At 35.0% G+C, this 24,149-nt stretch overlaps 1 long non-coding RNA gene across 1 annotated transcript; it reads right to left on the bottom strand.

Moving 5' to 3' along the window:
- Nucleotides 1–729: 729 nt before the first annotated feature.
- Nucleotides 730–20,083, bottom strand: LOC120350194. Its single transcript, XR_005570675.1, has 3 exons — nucleotides 19,793–20,083; nucleotides 3,273–3,379; nucleotides 730–847 (listed from the first exon to the last, which is right to left on the bottom strand). It is a non-coding gene; the product is annotated as an uncharacterized LOC120350194 (long non-coding RNA).
- Nucleotides 20,084–24,149: the final 4,066 nt, after the last annotated feature.

Below are 24,149 nucleotides of genomic sequence, written 5' to 3'. Positions count from 1 at the left end.
TAAATAATTGAACGACTGAGAAAATGAATAAATAAATATAAACTATAAATTCAATCTTTGTTTACAAATTTGCTATGCTTTTACACTCCAGAGCAAAGCTCGGTCCCCCTATATTTTGTCATTAACGTATGAGCATCGAGAGTTGAGTTTTGTGTAAATACAATCAACTCATTAAAAAATCTAACATTTTGTGCTCCTATAGTTAATTGAACAATATTCGACAATATCTCTCATAACATTTCTTAGGGCCGGTTTTTGAGCTCGGGATTTAGCTAAGTTCTAGACTTTAAACAGCTGGAGTCAGCAGAAAATTGACCTTCCGAAACGGGACGTAGTCGCAGTTTTTTGATAATCTTCATTTTCTCATTTCTATAATTGGAAACGTTTTTCCTTGACGAAATGTAACATTCCTAAATATAATTCAAAATAGCTTAAACTTAACACTATTTTATCTTTATTGTGTTCAATTTTCTACTTTTTCGAAGTTCAATTTTAAAATATTTAGTCGTTTTACTGTGACTACGACCCGTTTCGGAAAGCCAATTTTCTGATTCCAGCTGTTTAAACAATGTACGGTAGCTGTTTAAAGTCTAGAACTTAGCTAAATCCCGAGCTCGGAAACCGGCCCTAAATCTTTTAAGAGTTGGAACTCTATGTTTGCTTCTTGTGAGAAATATTGAACTCGAAGATGTTTTTTAAATAGTTAATTCATATTCCAATGAATGAACAAACCTGTAGGTGCTTCTCTCTTGATTTTCTCCTCTTTTCATGATGTGATCATTACTTCTCCATAAAAGTGATTCAGTTCCTACAGAACTCTGCGCAACCATTAACATGAGAAGTGGGCCTGTTGAAGAAACAAAAGTTGAATGTTGAAGAAACTAAAGTTGAATGTTGAAGAAACTAAAGTTGAATGTTGAAGAAACTAAAGTTGAATGTTGAAGAAACTAAAGTTGAATGTTGAAGAAACTAAAGTTGAATGTTATTAAACAAGTGAGTTTTTAATTTACTTGTGCGTTGAATGTTGAAGAAACAAAAGTTGAATGTTGAAGAAACTAAAGTTGAATGTTGAAGAAACTAAAGTTGAATGTTGAAGAAACTAAAGTTGAATGTTGAAGAAACTAAAGTTGAATGTTGAAGAAACTAAAGTTGAATGTTATTAAACAAGTAAGTTTTTAATTTACTTGTGCGTTGAATGTTGAAGAAACTAAAGTTGAATGTTGAAGAAACTAAAGTTGAAAGTTATTAAACAAGTAGCCTAAGTTTCTAATTTACTTGTGGAACCAATGGATATCCAGCTGGGAACTCGGATGGTCAGTTCACAGAATAGAACTCAAGTTACCTCAGTCTTTCAATAGAATCATTGAGGAAGTTTTTAACGACTGCTAGTTGTTGAATCTTTTACTCTGACTGCTAGTCGTTCTTTTTAATAACAAAAAGTGATTTATTAATAAGCAGTTCGTGATGGAAAACAACATTGAAGAGTTTTTAACGAATTCAGATGTCTATTTTACAAGAGTATCGTTACCGATTTATAATCATAGTAGCTGCAATCAAAATTTAATACCAACAATAATAGCACAGTTTGTTACACTATACGGTAGCTACAGTGAGTGCACGGTTCAATATGTCCATCATTGATCTTTTTAACGAGTTCAGATGTCTATTTTACAAGAGTATCGTTACCGATTTATAATCATAGTAGCTGCAATCAGGGAAAATTAATACCAACAATAATAGTACAGTTTGTTACACTAACAGTACCTACCTAGCTACAGTTAGTGCATGGTTCAATATGTCATCATTGATCTGTAGTTAGATTCATTTAAAGCTACCAGCATAATGCTATTCATAAAGAATACTGACATTATGAAGTGAGTAGGCTATCATCATACACAGAGGTGAATAGTGAACGTATTTCCTATTCAAATCTGAATTATTGTTAGTACTGAACTGGGTTTTTCATCTGCATGGTTAATTTTTATTGTTTGAGAGCAATTTCTAAATCAAAATGATAATATATAGTTAAACGTCTCCAATTACCTCTCTTTTTCATATCATATACAGTTCAATAATTATTTTCTTAGTCTATATTATGTAAATTCATCTATAATTTTGCTGTATTGTAAGCTATTGTATATAAGTGTATAAGCCAGTATATATTGTAATCTACATAAATAAAGTACTCAATCAATCAATCAATCAATTACCAATAATGTGGCACCTCAAGTCTACTCGAATAATTGTATTTTTTCCTTATTCAAGAACTCTTGAATATAAATAATAATAGAAATCCAAGTACCGTTTTAAAAATATTGGTTACTCACAACATGTTTCGGCTATATGATGCCATTATCAGGTTAATATGATAATGACATCATATAGCCGAAAAATTTTGTGACTGAACTGTTCCAAAAAGGGTATTTAAATTTCTATTTTTATTTATATTTCTACCCAAATAAGTATAATCAGAGGAACACTTCACTTATATGAGCTACGTTTGTACAAATTAATAAAAACAACATTTTAACTTGAAAATTGCCTTTGCTCGAAACTAGTCGATGAAATAGACTATTTTGAAGTTTTTAATAATAAAGGGTACTAGAAGCTTTTATTGAATGAAAAAAGACTAAGAAATTGCCAAAAAAAACCACTGATTTATTGATAATTAGAAAGACCGGTTTCGGTTACTACACCATTGTCAATCTCTGATAAACTATAACTAAATACAACAGCAGCAGAATGTATACTAGTAGGCGAGTACTGCTATTGGTCGAGGGCATGAACGCCTGCCATTGGCCTAGCTAGACAGTCTCCTCCCCCTCAACGGTGTGACAAAATGGCGGCTTAAGCAACAGAATCGCCATGATAATAAAATTTACTTTGAGTACAAAATAAGAACCAAGAAAACAAGTGTGAAAGATAATAAAACAAATATGTAAATGGAAAAACTATTGACTAATGTATGCTTACTGTTGTATTTAGTTTTAGTTTATCAGAGATTGACAATGGTGTAATAACCGAAACCGGTATTTCTAATTATCAATAAATCAGTGGTTTTTGACAATTCTTAGTCTTTTTTCATTCAATATGAATAATTACCACAATATCAACTTCTCAACTACACAAGAAGAGAAGCTTTTATATTGTTTTTATGAATAAGTATAATTAGTTATTACAAAAGTTGAACTGTGTTATGTAGTATGCTTTGAAGTTGATGCAAAATTTGTTCAAGGCTGGGACTGATTGATTTTCTATGTACTATGAATTACCTATGATAGTTATTTGTCCAAATTGAGTAGGTACAACAATATTCATCATCATTTTCTTCCAGTGTTTTCATTATTTGGCAGTATGAAACACAATTTCGTTATTGAATCTGAAACAATGAAGGAAGACATAGATTATGAATGAGATAGAATCTGTTACAAATTTCTACGGATCCATAGGCCTTTCGCCTCTGTTTTTTTGGGTTGGACTCTATGATACAAATAAACACATTCATATATCCAATTCAGCACATCAGTATTCAGACCCAGGAAAACAAATAGGAAAAATCACTTACCCCAATCCAAACTATAACGTAATGATATACCGATTTCTTACAAACAGGGTTTCAGGCGGTAAATTGGAATAAGGAATATGAAGGAGACAGATGGGTGAAAACAAATCGATATTATTCTGCGATGGTGTGTGATCCGCTCTTGTGGTCCTTAACTTAGTCCTCAAACATTTGTACTGACTGAATATATATTTCACTCATAGTATTTTAAACGATTTAGGGCGTTGGCTTTCACTCTCAATATATTTTCACAAACACAAACATAAGTATGTATCAATTACACGAAACGAATATATTATATTTACAATATAATATTACATTATATTACAATAATAATGGGACGAATTTCCCACGATGACATATTCAAAAAATTACAAATTAAACAAATAGGAGTTGCTAATTATGGATCAACTATCCAAACGAAAGACAATGATCTGTCGACAATGAGATCTGTTTTGCAACTGAGCTCAGCTCCGGGCTGCACACGCCTAGAGCGGAGGGGATGGCTCAAGTCGTGGGAATGAAAACGATAACAGGACAAAATCTCTTCCTCAGTATTATTATGCAGTGGATAAAGGAAAACTAAAACTACTATACAAAGAAACTGGCTTGAACAGAATCAATGTGATAATACGAATTATTTTAATATCCACCTTTTCAATTCACTATCCAATAGAGGATAATAATATAGGAAAAAAACCACGTGGTGTTATAATCCATCTCAAACTTTACATTCTCTGCGTGAATTCGAAATAGCTCTTTTCGTGAATTCAAGAGAACCAGGGTTCGAATCTCGACCGGGGCAAACGTTTTTGACCACAGCACAATCAGCACATAGATACGGCCACCCCGTCATCCGGAAGAGACGATAAGTCGTCGGTCCCGACTACCTAAAAAGTAGACGTCATCTCTCATAATCATCCCTCTCACTCATTACTCAAGCCTAAGAGCTTATGTGGGTATCACTATCAGTATTATTATTGTTAATTCAATAGGTCAAGGAACAATTCACTTATAATCTAATGAAAGGCATACTAAGGATATAAATGGAAGATAATGATAGATGGAATAATTAACGATGGTAATTATTTTTTCGATTATTGATAGGTGCAATCGATATAAAAGATTTCAAAGTCCACAGAACGCAACAAATTCAATTTCAAGTGTGAAGATTCTTTTGCTAAAAATTCATGTTAATAATATTGACGCTCTACACGAGAGAATTTCGAGGTATCATCTTGTATTGGGAGGGGTAGGCGATGAAGAGAACCTTTTAAAATGCCATTAGGCGTCCATTTCCGATGATGGAGATCTCCCTCACTTTCACTGATCGATATAACTCCAATCGAACAGCAGATACCTGTAGAAAAAAGAAATCGACTTTCCACTTGAAAAAGTGAAATTATTATTAGAGTGCATTACTCTTTCGCCTTTTTATGATTGTCTTCATCTATAGAAAATAATGTACTTGAATCTGTAATAAGAATGTTTTACAAGGAGAAATCATTATAAAACTGTATTACACTCTCGCACTTTTTATTATTTTCTCTCTCCATAGACGTGTACTCGAATCTGTAATAAGAAAATATCACAAGCAGTCGTTAAGTAACACTTCTTTCTCGCTCAGTTGTAAAGGTTTTTTGATATAATAGTGATCTGTGATTATTCAAAAACAGTGGAAGGAGTTTATTTCAAACAAAAATTGACAGTGAATTAATTATGAGCAATGAGATTCTTCAATGTTGTTTTCCATCACGAACTGCTTATTATTAAATCACTTTTTGCTTTTGGAAATTTATTTTCATCAGAATACATTTCACAAACATTAATATGAATTAAAATTTTATTGAAAAATTGTAGGTATGATGTATTTATTTTATTCTAGCTAGCATTACTGAAAAAAATGAGTAAATCTTCTCCAGTGCTTCCAGTGTAGGTTTTGACAAATGAACTCTGATTTCTGTAGATACTAAATTCAATAGTCTACTCGATAAACTTTGGTAGCTAACTCAATTTTGACAGAATAACAAGAATATGAACCTGGAGAAAAACATTTAAAAATTTTATAATACACTAGAAGAGACCCGTGCTCTGCAAGGTTCTCTTTTGAAGCTTGACAAACTGGAAACTTGATGTGATGAAATCTTAAAGAATTGAAAATAGGCTAATAACCATCCTCAGCTAGGCCTGAGGTTAATCTGTATGCGAAATTTCAAGTTGATTAGTCGAGTAGTTCAGACGTGATGATGCGTCAAACATAATTTTTCTATTCCGTACAAGTACGAGAAGCCAGTCCTTTACATTATTATAGTACAGATTTTCTCTTTCTTTTCTCTCTTGCTTTACTATTTTTCTCAATACTCCTCTCATTTTAAACAGCGCACACACGCACACTTTCCCGCAACATACCTCCTGAGTTTTCTCTTTCTTTTCTCTCATGCTTTACTATTTTTCTCAATACTCCTCTCATTTTAAACAGCGCACACACGCAGACTTTCCCGCAACATACCTCCTGAGTTTCCTCGACGATTTGAACGCATGAGGTGTTTTGAGAGGGGAGGAAGTTGCGGGCTACAGAGGAGAGGGTGTTGCAGAGGAGGAGGGAGTGAGGTGTTCCGAGAGGAAGGGAAGTGATGGGCTAAGAGGATGGGTGTTGCAGATGAAGGGGTTGTTGCGGTGGTGCCCTTCTACGCGGTGTGTGGACCGCGTAGCCCCATAACAGTTTCGGGTTGTTTCAGAGTGTTTACTAGATAACTGAAGGCCGAAAAGTTCAGACAAAGAGATTAACGATGGAAATAGAGCGAGTTATCACTTGTGGGTGGGGGGTGGCGGGGAGAACCCCTTACGTGCTTTCCGACACCCCCGATGGTCACTAGTCGACTCCCATCTTCAGTTTATGCCTCACAAACTGCACTCAGACTGAGAGTAAACATATCAATCAGTCGCTAATACCCTCTGCCCTTACCCTGCTTCGTACACTTCAACCCACCAGCATGCGGCATCTGAACACTCAATTCTCCTCCGAGCCTTTAAACAGAACACAATACAACATCTGATATCTCTCTCACTTCTGTACCATCTTTACCAAGATGTAAGTCCATTTACATTGATTTTTGTTTTGCCCTGTTGATTTCATCTACCATTCTCTTTGAATAAAAGTATGAGAGAGTCAAAGTTAGTAGACAGAAGGTTGGTCACTCATCTATAGTATTTTAGTTGAAATGCAATTGGAGTGGGGGAACTGCAGCCGTGACGTAGGCTGTAGTAAAGAGTAGGCAGAATATCGCATTCTTGAAAATCATACGGTGACCTATAGTCAAATTTTAGAACACAAACATTTGACATGCAAGCTTCTGTTTCTGCTTTACAAAAATTATCAAAACATTTGAATAATACAGCATTTTGCAATATCAAAGGAAAAACCCCTCCTAAACTTCCCTTTCAAACCCTTAAGGTTTCTTTATCTTCTAGGTCGTGTTTATATTTTGTAGATTGGTTATACATCAGCTTGTGATTTCGGGGATGAGATATTTTGATTCTCGTAGAACATGTGCTCGATATCAGCATGTGTTCAGTGCATTTATATGAATGAATTCTTGGATTTATCGGGATCGGTTTATTGTTTTATTGCAATGCATTGGTTTATCAAGATTTTTTATGGGTTATCTGAAATTATATAGTATAACGTTGTCTACTAACGCTTTTCCAGCTTATTAACTTTTTCATGTCACGTTTCTAGATTCTTGACAATTTTCAACTTCATTTTATTCAAACAAGTTGAATGAACTTAAAATATCATTAGAATCGTTTATTTATCCGCTATATTACGGAGAATATTAAAGTTCTAGGTCAATCTTGAGGGGATTAAACGACGATGTTTTTGAATATACAGTGAATAAACTGTATGCTCAGTGTGGTTACTCTATCACTTTTTTACTACACGTGACGTCACGCTGGCATTCCCCCCACCACTTCGAATCTTACACGTGTGAGTGATCAACCTTCTGTCTACTACCGTTGTGAGAGAGTGATCGTTGTTTTTTTAATAATGTTTCATTAAATCGGTTTCAAACGCAAATGAAAGTATAACATACTGATACTAATTCAAAAGTGATGGACATATTTTATCGTTGTGTTGACTGAGTTTGTGTTGATGAAGTAATTCAACTTGATAATAAATAGTGGTCCTACAACAGTAGATGTCAATATCCCATCAACAACCTCTAACATGATAATACAGTTGAATTTTCTCATGAACACAAATTAAATTTATAACACACCAGCCGACAGGCTCGCTTCGCTCGCCATATCCGTCTAGCCAGGGGGATCCGCCCCCTGGACCCCCGACTGGATCGTCCAAAAATGAGATCAGCGGGCTCGCTCCGCTCGCCTGCATTTTTCATTTGAGCGTTTCATTCTGTACCGAATTTGAGCGTTTTATGTCAATTTGATCCCGAAAATTTGAGAAAACGTAGAAAAACGCTGGTAAAAACACCTGTTACTATATTGGCGTATCTTTGGCGAACAAAATTCTTCCACCTCAGCTAAACCTGTATACTGATTTTTTAAAATATATTTCCATCAATTATTGTAAAAGGTGAGAAAACGCTGAAAAGCTGAGAAAAACGTTGTGAAAACGCTGATTTTGGGCGTATCTTTGACGTTATTTCAAATTCCTTCTAACACAACATTATAACACCCTAGCTCAGCTTCTGTACTGAATTTGAACAATTTCTGTTCATTTGTTCTCGATAAATCTCAGAAAAAGCAAAAAAAAAAAAAAAACGCTGGAAAAACGCAGATTTTGGGAGTATCTTTGGAAATTTTTCCAAATCCGTTCTTAGTGCGCCTCTAAAGGGCCAACTGACCATAGCTACCAAATTTGAACGTTTTTGGTCCGGTAGATTTTTAGTTCTGCGAGTGAGTGAGTGAGAGAATCAGTCAGTCAGTGAGTGAGTGCCATTTCGCTTTCATTATATAGATTACATTATTCACTGCAACGGCAGTCATGTTAAAAGTATCCAGAAAAACTGTACAAAAGTATGATCTTGATGTTTTTTACTTTACTATCTTTTTTCGCAATTATCCTCTATAAGTTACCCATTATTTATTCATTTATACATTGACCAAGTTTTTGACCATATCACAATCACATTATACGGCCACCCCGTCTTTCGGAGGAGACGATAAGCCGTCGGTCACGATTACCTAAAAAGTAGTCGTCATCTCTCATCATCATTCCTCTCACTCATCACCCACGCACAAGCCTAAGAGCTTATGTGGGCATCACCCTCAGTATCATTATTATTAATATAAATTCTCAACTATGAATGATTGGAAAAGGAGCAACAGGACCAAACTGTTCGTTTCCCAAATTTGGATGGAAATTTTCCAAAAATAAGTTATGTTTACACTCCATAAGTCTTGTTCAGATGAAGTTTAATTTAATCTGAATTTTATCATTCAATTGTTTTTTTTTGTTCAATCTGTTACTTTATCACTGTACACCACTATAATAATAATTGTATTTCATACAATAATTATTTATTACTGAAACACTATAAAACTTATCTCCGCGATGTTTTTTTCATCTGTTTTCATGAACAATAATTTTGTTGCAAATTTTTTCTACCGTATCATTTCCATTCCTTCCTTTATTAGTCTTGTTCATTCCAATGAATACATTCCCTATCTAAAGGTGTGTACAGATATACGCTCCTCCAACACGCTCCGCGCACGCTCCGTAATCGCTCCACGCACGCTCCGTAATCGCTCCACGCACGCTCCGCAATCGCTCCGATCATGAACGTTACGGGAGATGCTAGCTCTTCTCGCGTTCCACTCTTGCTCCCCGGTCGATCATCAATCGCTCTGCTCGAGTGACGTTCGATTGCGGAGCTGAGCGAAAGTCTGTACCCACCTTTAGAATTCAACGAAATATATGCGAATGGGAATTCCGTTTTACAGAACAGTTTAGTAATACAATTATGATAAAAGTTTTAGGATTCAATAAATGCAAATAATCACGATCTCTGCTGAACCATCTCTCAGTGAATCACTGTTTCCCTGCTGTACAGTTTAGCTCAATTATTCCCATCTCCACCATCCTACATCGAATTCCCAATAAATGAAAAACAAATAATCAGTTGCACAAACTTTGTTTGGAGTTTTTTTTTTAAACACACAGTTATCGTAGAACTTCGGCGGAAATCGGCGGAAAGTAAACAAAAATAGGGGATAAAATAGAAGTTTATTATGGCTCTGGTGGGAAATGGAAGCGACATCCGTCCCTTGAGGCTTGAGGGTTTTCGGGCTCAGAGGCTAGTTGCCGAAACCATAACCCCAGTCGAGCCCGTATCCGGAATCCACGTTTCAATAATCTCGGTCAGACTTGGCTGCACAAAAATTGCCAGCCCGTCTCTCAGCAATTGCATTGCCGTAATCCCACCAACATATCTCTCCATTGTTATTCGTTCCGAAACCAGGAAAGTACCAGATAAATGGAGAGAAAGGAAGAAATTCAAATTCATGAAATTCAAATTCATTTATTGCATGAAATAAATACACAATTGAATATACTTCACAGTTAGTACACTTGTAGGTTGTAATCTATCGCACATGAACAGAATAAGTATTGTACAATAAAGACATAATAATCCTTAATGATACTAAAGTGAAAAGAAAAAAAATAACGTACATCTCGTCGATGAAGGCTTGAGCATGTGTGTGGCGAGGAGTCTGTTCTTTATTTAGAATATTTTTTTTTTTTGGTTTGAGAAGGTTAAAGTAATTCTTGAATACTGAATCCTTGAATAGTTAATAATTGAATGATAATGAGTTTGATCATTATAGAAAAAACTGAGAGGATGATACACTCGAGAGCATTGATGCAACCCAATGAAGAACCTGTCACTGGAAAAGTAATAAACAATGTATACATGAAGCTTTTAAAGAAGAAGGAAGAAATAAAGAATAACTAAATGGACAGATGAAAACTGTGATATAATTTGACAACTACAACTTTAATAACAAAGTTTGATGATGTTTGTTCCGGCTCACTAATATTACATGGCTAAGACTTGTTATAGTAAAGGTACATTCACACTAAGTGCAGATTACGGGATCTCAAGTTGATAATAAGTTATAGGTAATTTGAATGAATTATGGCTTCTATGTTTCCCTACCAATCTCCCTCAACCATATTTTGATGTGTTTTTTATACGCATAAGGTGAACAGTTTCGGCATTACGAAGAGTGGAAGGAAAATTTCTGTATAAAATTTATGCAATATAGTGACTGTTTGTTGTTGAGTGAGTTTTAATAAGTCTCGGAATTTCAATGCCAATGGAATTTGCTGAGCGTGTTGCGTGATTGTGATTTATTTTTTAAACATATTATCACTGTTTACACGAATGAAAAGGAGTAAGCTTCTGACATACAAGAGAATGATTGGAGAGAGAGAGAGAGAGAGAGTGTGTGAGGAAGTGATGATACTATAGAACACTTTTATACAAAGTTGGTGTCGATAAATATTCACTCACATGATAATTATTCTCACACGGTTAGATTTTGTAAAGATAAGATGATTTGTAATTTATTCACGTTTGCTAACAACATTTTCTTCAGCAAATAGTATTCAATGATCAATTGATGATTTTTGAAAAATTTCAAAAGTTTCAACACCAGTTTCCTGATTTTCATGAAACTGGGTGTGATTTCAAATATGGTGTCTTTAATTAAACCTCGATTTGAATTGTGTATGATTCAATGATTTATTTAAGCCAAAAAATACACTAAGGGACGGTTTCCGAGCTCGGGATTTAGGTAAGTTCTAGACTTTAAACAGCTGGAGTCAGAAAATTGGCTTTCCGAAACGGGGCGTAGTCACAGTTTTTATGATGATCTTATTTTCTCATTTCTATAATTTGGAAATTGGATTTTTTCCTTGACGAAATTGAATATTCCTGAATAATTCAAAAAAGCTGAAACTTTACACTATTTTCTCAGCAAATAGTATTCAATGATCAATTAATGATTTTTGAAAAATGTCAATAGCCTCAACACCAGTTTCACGATTTTCATGAAACTGGGTGTGATTTCAAAGATGGTGTCATTGAATGAAACTCGATTTGAATTGAGTATGATTCAATGATTTATTCAAGTCAAAAAAATACATAAAGGGCCGGTTTCCGAGCTCGAGATTTATCTAAGTTCTAGACTTTAAACAGCTGGAGTCAGAAAATTGGCTTTCCGAAACGAGGCGTAGTCGTAGCCGTAGTCATAGTCACGTTTAAATTATATTCGTCAAGGAAAAACGTTTCCAATCATAGGAATGAGAAAATTAAGATTTATATTGCTGCAACTATTTACTGCGACTACGCCCCGTTTCGGAAAGCCAATTTTCTGACTCCAGCTGTCAAGAACTTAGCTTGGAAAGAAACTTAGCTGTCAAGAATCCCGGGCTTGGATCCGGCCCTAAGTACATTAGGCTGAGTAAACAGAAAATACTTTGAACTATAATTTTAACAAGTTTTGAGTTGGACGAAATATCCTTGATTTGAATTCAAATATTAAAGTTTCTCATTTCTCTTAAATTTCGCACTATTCCTGTACTTTTTGAAAAAGAATCTTCACTTCAGATCGTATCTTACAGATTTTCCAAAAACAGCCATTTAACTAGACGCGATTTCCCGAGTCAATGGAAACTCACATTATTCCACCTGTACTTTCCGAAGATTATTTTTTTCATTTCAAATAATAGTATCTTATATCTTCCATGAGCAGCAACATAGGTTGACGGCAAATTTTCAATGATCAATTTCCATCTTTTCACTTTCCCTGCTCTATTAACATAGATAAGGAAAGTATTGCTTTCCGAAAAAAATTAAAGTACCCCAATTTCTAAATTTCTATAAGTTTCAAGGTCCCCTGAGTCCAAAAAAGTGTTTTTTTGTATCGGTCTGGATGTGTGTGTGTGTATATGTGTCTGTGTACACGATATCTCATCTCCCAATTAATCGAATGACTTGAAATTTGAAACTTAAGGTCCTCACACTATAAGGATCCGACACGAACAATTTCGATCAAATGCAATTCAAAAATGGTGAAAAAGTTGTCAAAAACAGGGTTTTTCACGATTTTCTCGAAAATGGCTCCAACGATTTTGATCAAATTTATACCTAAAATAGTCATTAATAAGCTCTATCAACTGCCACAAGTCCCATATCTGTAAAAGTTTCAGGAGCTCCACCCCATCTATGCGAAGTTTGATTTTAGATTTCCAATTATCAGGTCTCAGATATAATTCAAACGAAAAAGATTGAGCATGACAATCTCTACAATTAATGCTTATTTATTTATTTGTTGATATAATTACAAATAATATGAATATGATCGGGATAGAACAACAGGCATAGCCATGGCTTACTATCTATAGTAGGCTGTGGCATAGCCCAAAACTATTCTGTTCCCAAATTTTGTTAATAATGAAATGTCCGAAAAAATAGGTTATGATCTTACTGAGGAAATTTAAAGTTCAAAGTTCTGTCCAAGAATATAATTATATTAGCTAGGAATTTTGAATTTAGAATGATTTAAATGTTCAGTAACATTTTCACCTAAAATTAAAAATAAGCTTGAATTTGAGAAAATGTGATTATTCAATTGCAAACACTGTTGGCAACTGTTGATTCTATTAAATCATTTACTATGAAGAGATAGCAGATCTCGTGTGTATCCAGCGTTATTGCCCTGTCACCAGCTGGCTCAAATCTTTGAATAGTAGACTTGAGATGCGCGGGAACACTAGCGTGAGGTGATCAATTTTCATAACGGCAAGGAAAGTTGTTGTGTGAGTGCGACACACCAGATTTATTCATTTCAAATAGTATCTTCTGAATGTTCTATGAGCATCAATATAGGTTGACGGCATCTTTGTCAATTATCAATCTCCATCTTTGTCAAACTGCATCAATTTATTCTACTCCGTACGATTCCCGTAAATTCTAGTGAATACAATACAAATCCCGCCAATTCTGGTGGAGGATAATCATTGAAATAATTTTGTCGAAAGTGTCAAACGTCCGTGAATATGCGTTTGCAGCTGTCAAGTGTCGCGTCAGTGACGTAGAATTGCCGACAGTTTGACAGTAAATCGATTCAGTTTGAAAGAATGAGCATGAAAACCTTGTGACTGCCGAATGCAGCTGCCAAAAAAACCAAAAACCCGAGCGCAAAACTTACACAAATTTTCTTCTGTTCTCAACTTTTCCATTTCTTCCGTCACCTACTCCTCATCATTCTCCTTTTACTTGGTCTCTCTCTTTTTCTTTATTACCTTCTTGTTCTTCTTGTTCTTGTTCCTGTTCTTGTTATTGTTCTTCTTATTCTTCTTCTTCTTCTTCTTCTTCTTCTTCTTTTTCATTGTCTTCTCCTTCTTCTTTTCTTCTTCTTCTTCTCCTTGTTCTCCTTCTTCTCCTTCTTGTCTTTCATCTCCTTTTTCTCCTTCTTCTTCATCTCCTCCTTTTCCCTCTTCTCCTTCTTCAATGTTTTCTTCTAATTATTTTCCTTCTTCTTATTTTTCTTCTTCTTCTTTTTCGTCCTCTTCTTCATCTTCTTCTTCCTTCAACCCCTTCAACCTCATCCTCCCACTCCTTCTCCTCCTCCTCCTCCTCCTCCTCCTCCTCCTCCTCCTCCTCCACCCTTCCTCCTCTCACCTCGTTTATTCCACTCTCCTTCTCACACGTTCCGCACAACCTCTGCGCCAACTGGCTGATTTCTTGCTTCAGTTTCCCTTAATATTTCTCGCCTTGAACCACACTACTTCTCTCTCTTCTTTCTCCAACCGAACCGCTCTATTCATGGCTGTGTCTCGATGCGACGCGTGACGACATTTGGAATCACGTAGGCTGCGAATTTTCGCCTGTAACTAGACGCAAACGTGATCTTTGGCAGCTCCAAAACTGAATGCCAAAGTCCATTATGGGAGAAAATATGACAAAAATTAAGCAAACACTGAGTAATTTGTGGAGGAGAACTAATTGACCGAGCGAATTGAGGTCTAAGATTCAAGTCGACGGTTTGACGATATATACAAGGTTTTTGGAAATTTTGCATTTCAAGGATAATATAAAAGGAAAAATCTGGTGTGGCGCACTCACACAACTTTCCTTGCCGTTATGAAAATTGATCACTTCACGCTAGTGTTCCCGCGCATCTCAAGTCTACTATTCAAAGATTTGAGCCAGCTTGTGACAGGGCAATAACGCTGGAGACACACGAGGTCTGCTATCTCTTCATAGTGAATCATTTAATAGAATCAACATTAATTTGCAATTGAATGATCACATTTTCTTGAATTTAAAGCTTCTTTTCAATTGTAGGTTACTGAACATTAATTGTAGAGATTTTCATGCTCAATCTACTCCACTTGATTTTCTTCGTTTCAATTGTATCTGAAGCCTGATAATTGGGAATCTATCTGCATTGATGGGGCGAAGTTCCTGAAATTTTTACAGATATGGGACGTGTGGCAGTTGATAGAGCTTATCGATGACTATTTTAGGTATGAATTTGATCAAAATCGTTGGAGCCGCTTCCGAGAAAATCACGAAAACCCCTATTTTTGACAACATTTTCGCCATTTTAGCCGCCATCTTGAATTGCATTTGATCGAAATTGTTCGTGTCGGATCCTCATAGTGAAAGGACCTTAAGTTCCAAATTTCAAGTCATTCCGTTAATTGGGAGATGAGATATCGTGTACACAGACGCACATAAACTCATACACACACACACACACACACACACACACACACACACACACACACACACACACTCACACACACACACACACATATACAGACCAATACCCAAAAACCACTTTTTTGGACTCAGGGGACCTTGAAACGTATAGAAATTTAGAAATTTGGTTACCTTAATTTTTTTCGGAAAGCAATACTTTCCTTACCTATGGTAATAGGGCAAGGAAAGTAAAAAGGAGCCTCCTTCATACGCCAATATTAGAGTAAAAATCAGACTATAGAATTATTCATCACAAATCAGCTGACAAGTGATTACACAGATGTGTGGAGAAGCCAGTCTATTGCTGTATTTCCATAAGGTCCATAGTTTCTAATCAGGTACTTGTGGATGAGAATACTGCGTGAGGTCTACTGTTCACAGAACTACTAGTATAATCGGATTTTCATCGTTGAAGTCATAACAGCCTATAATTGACCGAATGTAGTGAGGTCTATGTTTTAACTCAAGGATTTTCTCTTGTCTGTCTGTATGTAACGCGATTACGACCGAACGCGTTGATAGAATTCGATGAGATTTGGCAGGAATATTCCTTTTTCAACTGCGTGTCGATGTATTCACAAGATTTTTAAATTTTGCATTTTTAAGATAATCATGAAAAGAAAAGGAATTCCTCCATACTCTGATATCACTATATACAGGATGTCCCACCAAGGTTGTAACAGCCGTTGACCATACATTTAATTCGACATTTCTGACAAAAAATGTTCAGTAAACTTTTCTCCTATCGACCTTAGTTTTTCGAGATATTAGATTTTTTGATATTTTCAGAATATGCCTACTTCCAGTCATTAATTACTCAATAACTCGAAAACTACTGTTCGAATTTCAATTTCAATGATATTGTTGGAAACAGAAAAACATTTAAAACAAGATTAATGTAGTTTTATCTGTTGTTAGATATTTTGTAGTTTTTTTTATTAGGGCATAAACTTGAAATAATGCTATTCTTCAAATTCAAAATCAAATTTCAAACAGATTTTTCTCGATTTTTCTCCGGGTAATTATAGTGGTTTCAATACTTCAAAAGCGTCTCCGTTCATAAGCTTTCGAATGAGTATAAATTTGAAAAGGTAAGTTCCATGATAAAGTGTTCAAAACTGCTAATATCTGGAATGAAACCCTTCAAAAAGAGGAAATTTACAAACAGCATGCATCAAGTGGTGATCCTAAAGGGGTGAAACAGTATAAATTCTTAATTAACCGAGGATGGTTGTAGGCCTATTTTAAATTTCTTCAAGATTTCATTACGTCAAGTTTTCAGTTTGTCAAGCTTCAAAATAAAACCTTGCGGAGCACGAGTTTCCTTCTAGTGTATTATACAATTTTTAAATGTTTTTCTCCATGCTCATATATTCTTGTTATTCTGTCAAAAGTGAGTTGGATTCCATAGTTTATCAAGTAGACTATTGAATTTAGTATCTTCAGGAATTAGATTTCATCTGTCAAAACCTACACTGGAATCACTGGAGAGGTTTCACTCATTATTTTCGGTAATGCTAGCTAGAATAAATAAATAAATAAATTTATTTATTTGTTCATTTATTCATTTATACATTTATTTATCTATTATCTATTTATTTATTTATTCATTTATTTATTTATTTATCTATTTATTCATTTATTTATCTATTTATCTATTTATCTATTTATCTATTTATCTATTTATCTATTTATCTATTTATCTATTTATATTATTTATCTTTTATCTATTATATTTATTTATTTATCTATTTATTTACTCATTTATAAACTTACCTATTAATGTCTCATTGTTCATAATTAATTCAGTTATCTTATGTTCGAAATCAACTACTTTCACTGTTCTTGAATAATCACAGATCACTATTAAATCAAATAACCTTTACAACTGAGCGAGAAAGTATTGTTACTTAACGACTGCTTGTAATATTTTCTTATTACAGATTCGAGTACACTTCTATGGAGGGAGAAAATAATAAAAAGTGCGAAAGTGTTATACAGTCTTATAATAATTTCTCCTTGTAATACATTCTTATTACAGATTCAAGTACATTATTTTCTATAGATGAAGACAATCATAAAAAGGCGAAAGAGTAATGCACTCTAATAATAATTTCACCTTTTCAAGTGGAAAGTCGATTTCTTTTTTCTGCAGGTATCTGCTGTTCGATTCGAGTTATATCGATCAGTGAAAGTGAAGGAGCTCACCATCATCGGAAATGGACGCCTAATGGCATTTTAAAAGGTTCTCTACATCGCCCTGTCCCTGTCCCTCCCAATACAAGATGATACCTCGAAATTCCTTCGTGTAGAGCGTCAATGTTATTAAAATTAATTTTTAGCGATAGAATTTTCACACATAAAATGGAATTTGTTGCGTTCTGTGGAGTTTAAAATCATGCAATATTTTATTAAAATATTTATAGGTGATGGTTTCTTGATCCATTCCGAGCTGCTATGTATTAACACACTTTTTTCTATGTATTTAAACACGACATGCAGTCAAATATCAAGTAAATAATTAAAAACTTTTACTTGCTGACTGAAATACTTTCAATCGTCTAGCAAAAATAAAATCGACTGTTGAAAATGATCGCTAGACGATCGAAAGTACTCCAGTCAGTAAGTGAAAGTTTTTAATTATTATTTACTTAATATTTGACGGCATGTCGTGTTTAATTATACAGAAAAAAGTGTGAAAATATTTGTATTTATCTTCTTTTGTTTATCTTTCATTCTATCTATCATTATATTTTATTTATATGGTTTAATAATTATATCTTTGATCTGATTATGAGTACATATTAATCTAATGACGTTGGTTAGATTATAAACGTCTCGCTTATTTTTGGTACAGTACTACCATACCATACTTCTCTAGCATGGTATTGTATATTGTATTAGATGAATCTGAAGTGTAGTAAAAACAACAGAATGATACTTTCCATTCATTTTTTTTGAAGAAGTTAGTCTTGAGCAAACGTTTTAATTGATTGTATAAGTGAAAAATAAGTTAATATTCCAAGCGTTCAAACTCATGTAAAGCTGCATTTACACCAAAAATGTTAATTTAATTATAAGTAGTTATTGCAATAGATTTATCCTTCCCAAAGAATAACCAATATTTTATAAATGGCTATTCTCTGCTTTGAAAAAATTTAGTAATGATGTTCAATAAAGCTGCGTTTACACAAAAGATATCAACAAAATGTTAGTAACTTAATCCTGAAGATTCAATTACATTGAACATAACTTATGATACACATAATGAACATATAAGCTTATGTGTTTGTCAAGTTACGTTCAATCTTATAGAATCTATAGGATTAAGTTATTAACATTTTGTCAATAACTTTTGTGTAAACGCAACTTTATTGTTCTATTGAACATCATTACTAATTTTTTTCAAAGCAGATAATAACCATTTATGAAATATTGGTTATTCTTCGGGAAGGATAAATCTATTGCAATCCTTATTATATTAAGCGAGCAATTTCTGTATGTCTGTTTATATTTCTATATCTGGTTATTTATGATCAACGGATCTCGAAAACGGCTCTAACGATTTTCACGAAATTTGGAACATAGTAGGTTTATGATATAAAAATTCGATTGCACTAGGTCTCATCCTTGAGAAAACTCGCTGAACGACATTAAAAGGATAACAATATTATTCATCTTTGACTGAAACAGCTGAGACTTTCGTCGTCTGTGGAAAGTAAAAAGTGAGTGAGTGATTCTGTGGAAAATAAATATATCACATACCAGAAATTCATAAATTGACGTACAGCCAGCTGTAAAATATGAACACGATCATTTTAGAGAATTGTGCTCTGTTCATTAATGCATAAAAATAACGAGCGAAGCTCAGTGCCCCGATATTAACTACTAAGCAGACATATATTAATATAGTATTTTTGAACCAAATTCTAATTAAAAAACGAGATTATAATTTTCCATCTATTTGAAAGAAGTGGGAGAACTAATTATGTGGAAATATCTACTACTTCGTCAAGATCAGTTCTTTATTTTGGATAGAATATGTTAAAATAATATACTGTATCTGTTCATAACATCTGACAATAGAATTTTAGGAAACCAAACCAAAGTGATGTGCTTTAGCTCTAGATTCTTAAGCTGCATTTACACCAAAGTTATTAACAAAATGTTAATAACTTAATCTTTATAGATTCTATTGGATTGAATGAAACTTGACAAACACATATGTTCATCATGCGTATGATAAGTTAAGTTCAATCTAATAGAATCTATGAAGATTAAGTTATTAACATTTTGTTAATAACTTTGGTGTAAACGCAGCTTTACACCACATCGAATCAGATTGATGTTTTCCAACGACAGAATCTATTTTCCAACATAAACAATTAAATAGCAATTAGTAAGTTAAATAACGTTTATATCAACTCACATGTGAGTCAGTGTGTCAACTAGAACTCCCATCCAACGCTTTCCAGTAACACAGAGGTCATTCCTGATTGAAACCAAAACTCACAGTAATTAAACAAACTAGAAACTAGATCACTCTCCATTGCAATACCACATACAACTAAACTTTAACTACGAATTGGTTCTGTTCTGTTTATATATTTATAACGGTTAATCGCAACTAAATTGACGCACAGTACTGAATGTTCACTAATAGAAAATGCTCTCTACAGGCGTCTAACTAATGAAACAATCTAGGCCTAGAATAGAACTGACTCCTGACTGTTCACTGACTTCATTTAATTCAGTTCACCGTGTATACAGAACGACTAAACATATTAGATGGTTAACATAGTGCGGTATAACTATACTGTTGGAATATTGACAGTAAATAATATAATGCAGTATACCTGTATACTGGAATTAGCGTGTATCCGTAGTGCAACACTACACAGCTTGACCATTAACAACGGAAGAGAGTAAAGTTTATGGTCTGATTGGAAACTAGCTGAAGCGTAGGTACTCTGTTATGTGTTTCGATTTCATTTGTTGGATTAATCTTGACTTATAGCTCCAATTAGTTTACATGGTGTTCACTTTTATAACTGTGTTAGTGGTTGTTTGAACTATTCTGCAGATTGTTGAAATCAGATGAATATATTTTGATGTTGTGGAACTTCTCGCTGATTGAAAAAACACTGTTTCATTTGTGAACTCTGTGTTTATAAGCGGAGTTCACAGATAAAACAGTGTTCTCTTTATTCTGCAGACATTGTCGATGTTGACAATGAATTACCGATGCGAACTTCTGCTGAGTTTTTACTTTCCTTGTCCTAATACCATTGGTAAGGAAAGTATTGCTTTCCGAAAAAATTAAAGTACCCCCCAATTTCTAAATTTGTATACGTTTCAAGTTCCCCTGAGTCAAAAAAAGTGGTTTTTGGGTGGTCTGTATGTGTGTGTGTGTGTGTGTGTGTGTGTGTGTGTGTGTGTGTGGTGTGTGTGTGTGTGTGGTGTGTGTGTGTGTGTGGTGTGGTGTGTGTGTGTTGGTGTGTGTGTGTGGTGTGTGTGTGTTGTGTGTGTGTGTGTGTGTGTGTGTGTGTGTGGTGTGTGTGTGTGTGTGTGTGTGTGTGTGTGTGTGTGTGTGTGTGGTGTGTGTGTGTGTGTGTTGTGTGTGTGTGTGTGTGTGTGTGTGGTGTGTGTGTGTGTGTGTGTGTGTGTGGTGTGTGTGTGGTGTGTGTGTGTGTGTGTGTGTGTGGTGTGTGTGTGTGTGTGTGTGTGTGTGTGTGTGTATGAGTGTATATGCGTCTGTGTACACGATATCCCATCTCCCAAGTAACGGAATGACTTGAAATTTGAAACGTAAGGCCCTTACAATATAAGGATCCGACGCGAACAATTTCGATCAAATGCAATTCAAGATGGCGGCTAAAATGGCGAATATGTTGTCAAAAACAGGGATTTTCGCGATTTTCTCGAAAACGGCTCCAACGATTTCGATCAAATTTATAACTAAAAAAGTCATTGATAAGCTCTATCAATTGCCACTAGTTCCATATCTGTAAAAATTTCAGGAGCTTCGCCTCATCTATGCAAAGTTTGATTTTAGATTCCCAATTATCAGGCTTCAGATACAATTTAAACGAAAAATTCCAAGTGGAAAAGATTGGGCATGAAAACCTCTACAATTAATGTCCAGTAACATTTTCACCTAAAATTGGAAATAAGCTCGAAGTTCGAGAAAATAAGATTATTCAATTTGCAAACTGTTGGCAAGTGTTGATTATATTAAATCATTCACTATGAACAGATAGCAGACTTCATGTGTCTGCAGCTTCATTGTCCTGTCACCAGCTGGCTTAGATCTTCGAATAGTAGACTAATTTAGATGCGCGGGAACACTAGCGTCAGTTTATCAATTTCCATAACGGCAAGGAAAGTTGTGTGAGTGTGCCACACCAGATTTTTATGTTTATTCTCCTTCGCTGCTGTATAATTTGATGTTGAATGTGTCTTGTGTTATTATAATTTGTGATTCTTTAGTGGTTATTGATTGTTTATTCTATGTTAAGGGCGCCATACACTAGGGAACTTGGATCAGCCAACTTGGCTCGGGGAACCAAGTTCGTGTAGGATTTACCCACACACTGTAAATAGGTTACAATAGAAATCACCGACCGGGTTGGTCTAGTGGTAAAGAGCTTTACAAACTTGGGGTTTGACCACCTCCTGGTTCGTGGGTTCGAGTCCCGCCGATGGCATGGACATTTGATCATATTATCAATTCACCAACGTACTTCCCATTAACCACACACAAGCTAAATGCTCATCTATAATATCATATCGGAAATAATTGACTTATACACGTACAGGATAGGAAATTCACGAATGACGCATCATCACGTCTGAACTACTGGACTGATTAACCTGAAATTTTGCATTTGTATAGATTCTTAATTTACCGAGAATGTTTAGAGACCTATCAATTTTCCAGTCTGTCAATTTTTTAATTAGAGGCTTGTGAAGCACGGGTTACCCGCTAGTCTGTAATATGAAAAGAAGAATGTTAGCGAGCCAGTTAGCGAGAATCTTGACCTCAACCTCACCGTTCGTTCGCACCCTCACCGTTCAATGAATCTTGAACACAATTGAAGTAAAGCACTCGTTATAATAAGCCAGGAATCTGTTTTTTCGTCCATTTCACAACCGTGAAAAAAATCAGAAGACCCGACAATTCCCAACATAGAACTCGGAACCAGAAAGGCCCATGGGATAGCATCAGTATTGTCCGCCCCGAGATAGCGTGGGCTTGAAAAATAGCCCGGCTGAAAATCAAATTATCACCGTTCCCCCCGTTCCTCGCCACACCTCTTTTGGGGGGTTCTGAGAGCTCCCCCCCCTTCGTTACCAGGGTCTCAGACCGGAGAGTATAGAACCCACATCGAGGACTAAACATTCTCCCAGCATCGCATAAATTTTATATATCGGCGTGTGACGGTGTAAATTGATACAGTCCAATTTATAAGCACGTCAACATGATCTATTATATAGTTGGCGGACCATCGTTCATTTGTCGACTGTGACTATTCCCAGAAGCACCCTCTTCCCTTCTCTCATCACACTTTACCCTCTCCTTCACCGCCGGTAGCCTCACTTCACCACTCTCCAACCCCCCCCTCTACGCACTTTTCCCGTAATGCTAGCAACAACGCAGCAAGATCTCACCGAAAAATGTCCGGTTGTTCTCGAGCGGTGAATCGCTTGACAAATTGTTAACGATGGAACATTTCATGGTGAATTTATGGTGCAGCTGGTCCTCTTATGTTTTACAGATATCTTTCCCAAAAATAGGGTTTGGAAATGGACGTATGTTTTAGGAATGATGAGTGAAATTCTAATTATATTTCAAGAGTATTCTTCTTTTAGATGTCATAAGACTTAATATCGGGGCACCGAGCTTCGCTCGTTATATTAATTTATTGATAAACAGAACACAATTCTCTAGAATGATCGTGTTTATATTTTACAGCTGGCTATACGTCAGCTTATGAATTTCGGGGATGCTATATTTTGATTTTCCACAGAATCACTCGCTCACTTTTTACTATCCACAGACAACGAAAGTCTCAGCTGTTCCAGCCAAGGATGAATTATCCTTTCAATGTCGTTCAGCGAGTTTTCCCGAGGATTAGACCTAGTGCAATTGAATTTTTTATCATAAACCTACTATGTTCCATATATAGTGAAAATCGTTAGAGCCGTTTTCGACATCCGGTGTAATACAAACATATAAACATCTAAACATCTGAACATATAAACATAAATTGTTCGTTTAATAATATAGGATCGGATATTTGATCGATAATCAATCTAATAGAATCGAGAGGATTATTTTCTCTCTTAAAAAAAATTATAGATTATCAGTTATTGTAGGAATTAGCTCAGAATTCACTGATTTCTTAGGTTTCACTGACCTCCTCACTGAGTTTCTACAGTTCTCTCTCCCAAAAATAATGAGCTTTTCAGATAAATATTCCATTTCTCAAGATAGGTTACATTCCTGATAAGACAGGTTTTATCGGCTGTTCCTCTGCATGACAGAATTATACAAAATAGATGCGAATGGTGCAGTCATTTGGATAGAATGCCACTTGAAGTTCAAAACTATAGACCTACTGGGAAAAAAGAAAGGATGATCAAGAAAGTGATGGGTATCGGAACAGGTTGATTAATTTACCTAATCCCTGAAGTGAAGATGATGATTTCTCTTCTAGTGACATGTAGCAGCAATAACGTCAATGATTACTTTATACACTTGATTGTTTCATTATTTTTGAAAC

The sequence above is a fragment of the Nilaparvata lugens genome, chromosome 3 (genome assembly GCF_014356525.2).
Source record: "Nilaparvata lugens isolate BPH chromosome 3, ASM1435652v1, whole genome shotgun sequence".
Classification (NCBI taxonomy): domain Eukaryota; kingdom Metazoa; phylum Arthropoda; class Insecta; order Hemiptera; family Delphacidae; genus Nilaparvata; species Nilaparvata lugens.
This window is presented reverse-complemented; position numbering and strand designations above follow the sequence as displayed.